Raw genomic sequence first — 3322 nt, forward strand, 5'->3', positions numbered from 1 at the left:
CCTTCTGTGTTTCCCTCCCCCATTAAAGTGGACCCACGTGGGAGCCGCCGTGTCGTGTCTGTGTTTGTTCCGCCGTGTGTGTCTGTCCTGTGCCCCGTGTTCAAGAAGAACACCCCTGCCTTTATTATTTTTTTTTTTAAGAAGAACAGAAGGTTTGCACTGGGTCAGTCAGCTGCATCTGAGCAGAGCTTTGGCTGTAGTGATATTAGGGTGCATGCCCTTGGTGGACAGTGCTTGACAGCCCAGCTCTGGAACTGAGAGGGAAGTATCTTCTGCTTAGAAGAACATCAGTGCCCTCATATGGCTTTCATGCTGGGTCATGTCCATATCAGTCTTTGTAGTTCCCTTCCTCAAAATAAGAGTGTCCTGATCCTTTATGGCCACACCATGAAGAACTAGTTCTAGAACTAAATTCTGAACCACCAGATGACATGGTCATTTTAGTATCTCTCTATCATCTTGGTTGTTTTTTGTTTTTCCCCCCATTCATCAGAAATTACCTGATCCTTGAAAAGTGGAATTTCTAAACTTTTGTTTACTTTGTACACTAAAGTTCTAGGAAGTTCTGACCATCAAATGTTAGATAAAAATCGAGATTAGCTGAATTTACCACTGAGCACCAGTGTCATGAGCTGAAGCTGCAGTCTTAGTTGGTGAGGTGTGGTTGGATCACTGTCCTCACACAGGTGCTCCTTCAGTTTCTGTAGAAGAGCCTCAGAGATGCCAGTCCAAGCTCCCTACTTCTGTAGAAAGGCTGTTTTCTTTTAGATCCTTAGGATTGGCTTACTCTGTGTCCCCTAAAGCTACCTACCTTCCTTAATAGTATAGTATAGGCCTTGCTCTGGACTCTCCTACTTTGGGGCAGAGTCCCGAAGGTCTTTTCCCTGGGCTTGTCTTGACTCTGATTTCCAGGGTGAGTTCTGTGGGTAGGTACAGTCACCTACAGAACCGCAGCTACATTCCCAGGATATTTGTGCTGTTGGTGGTCTTGGTGTAGGGTGGTGTGATGATTGTGTCCTAGCACTTAAGCTACAGAACAGCTCACTTTAGTTCAGGGTTTTCTGCTATGTGCCCATGCATGATGTGCAATGAGTGAATGCCGAGAGCCTCGTCATCCTAGGCAGGCTATGTCAGATGTCAGAGCTAGCATGTTAATACTGGCTGTTGTGCAGTACTATCACATGGATCTTTACTTAAGATACTGATGGGAGCAGAACCACCTTGGGAGAATTGTCTGAGCCCTGGCTTTGTTTAGCCCTTCCTTAGGAAGGTTTGCTCTACATAGCCACAGCAGCCAGATTATAGGGAAGTTGGAATCTTAGAAGCATGATAGCTGCTCATTCCTGACCTGACTGCTGTTTTCTAACTTCCCATTGAATGTGGGCACTTAGCCATCCTACATCTCCTCCAAGTGTACTGTGGCTTATTATGGACCCAGATAAAGAAAATGTGTTGCTTACTCTGTGCACTATCACAGAAATCCACAGCATTTATTGAATGTTTTTTCTATTATCAACTCATTTTTTTCTTCCTACAGTTTGACATTTTTCTTTCATGTTTTTTTCATTGGTCCAAATTATAGCCTTCTATGAATTATATGTACATAGCTGATTATTATCAGATACACAGTTTTTTAAAACTGTATCTAAATATAGAATTTATTTATGGATTCTTTTTATTTTTAGTTCAGAAAGAAAGAAAGCCAGCCTGCTTGCCTCATGTCCTAAGTGGTGCTGTTTTGTTTTAAGGTTTAGCCTATCCTGTACAGATGCTGTTGGCACTGAGCACTATGTCTGGATCAGAAGGGCAAGCGGGGGGTGTCTGGTGGATACTTTAAGAAGTGGTCATGAACAAGATGGACTTCGTGCTCCTTGCCTGAAAAAACTCTTGGGTGAGAAACATTTCTGTTTAGGAGATGGCTTCCTTGGTGTTTGTTTCTTGTGAGTCTGGCTAACCACTGACTGTCCCATGGCCTGAAGGAAAAGGTCAACAGTCTGGTATTTAGGTGGTTTATGACTGGCAAGAATGGTGTTCTGGCAGAAAGGTTCAACCTTCTTGGAGCAGCTCTAGAGGGTCTGCTGGAAAGTCCCCAAGGTGGACGCAGTAGGTGGAGAGGGACATCCCAAAGAAGAAAGGGGAGGGCAGTTTGGTTTGCCTGGGGAGGGACATGGCCAAGAGTGGAGAAAGTTTTTAGTTGCAAGAACTGTTGTATGCAGGTTGGGAAGATCAGGCAAACCTTGCTTGTTGGTTAGCTTATTTGCTTGGAGACTGGGTTTATTTGCAGACTCAGATCATTCGACAATGTAAGCTAAAGAAGTTGGTCATTGCCAGATGGTGGTGGTGCACACCTTTAATCCCAACACTCTGGAGGCAGAGGCAGATGGATCTCTGAGGTCGAGGCCAACATGGTCTACAGAGTGAGTTCCAGGACAACCAGGGCTACAGAGAGAAACCCTGTCTGTAAAGACAATTCCCCCCCCCCAAAAAAAATACTGGGGCTGGGAGCAGCTAAGAGCACTGGGTGCTTTTCCAGAGGACCTAGGTCCAGTTCTCAGCACAGATATACATTTAAGCCAAATATTTATGAAATAAAATTTCCTAAGAAAAAAAATAATACTAAGCCTGGTATAGTGGTTCATGCCTTTAATTCCAGTTCTCTGGAGGTAGTAGGAGTGTGAGTTGGAGGCAAGCCTGCCTGGGCTGCATTGAGAGACATTACAAAAAGAAAAATTTGTACTATACCTTTTTTCTTTTCCAAGTATATTCTTTTAGTAGTCATATATTCAAATTAGTTATTGAATATTGACCCAAAGTGTTTTCAAGTTACTAAGATAGTTTCTACACAAAGCCAATGTTATTTTAATTCTAAATTACAATTTTTTTGTATGTAAAGGTTGAAGGAGAGAACAGACGTCACAAAATTGTTCTCTGGTTTCCACATGTGTTTTGTGGCATGTCCCCCCTGCTGCACACATGCACACACCACATAAATAGAAATTAAAAATAAGTAGAAATGGGAATCAAGATGCATGTCCTTAATCCTAGCAGGGAGGCAGAGGCACACAGATCTCTGTAGGTTCAGGGCAACCTGGTCTTTACATAGTTTTAGGACAGCGAGGGCTACAGAGAGACCCTCTCTCAAAAAAAGAGACCACATGGCATCAATAGATGGTAGGAAGGTAGAAATTAGGGGTTAGGATCTCATTCAGGAAAATCCCTGCCACTCAAGCATGAGGACTTGAGTTGTAATTCCTAGCATCCATGTTTTTGTTTTTTTTTTGTTTTTTGTTTTTTTTTTTTTTGGTTTTTCGAGACAGGGTTT

At 42.9% G+C, this 3322-nt stretch overlaps 1 protein-coding gene across 2 annotated transcripts in view; it reads left to right on the top strand.

Moving 5' to 3' along the window:
* The window catches only part of Pdpk1 (3-phosphoinositide dependent protein kinase 1), a 70356-nt gene that overhangs the window by 10728 nt on the left and 56306 nt on the right, over nucleotides 1-3322 (top strand). The window contains exon 1 of one of the 2 annotated variants that reach the window (XM_026780183.1): nucleotides 1785-1891. The exons of the other annotated variant lie outside the window; for it this stretch is intronic. The gene's annotated coding sequence lies outside the window, so the exon portion shown is untranslated. Of the gene's footprint in view, nucleotides 1-1784; nucleotides 1892-3322 lie in introns of those variants that run through there. 2 annotated transcript variants of the gene reach the window in all.

This window comes from Microtus ochrogaster, chromosome 7, assembly GCF_000317375.1.
Source record: "Microtus ochrogaster isolate Prairie Vole_2 chromosome 7, MicOch1.0, whole genome shotgun sequence".
NCBI classification, from domain to species: Eukaryota; Metazoa; Chordata; class Mammalia; order Rodentia; family Cricetidae; genus Microtus; species Microtus ochrogaster.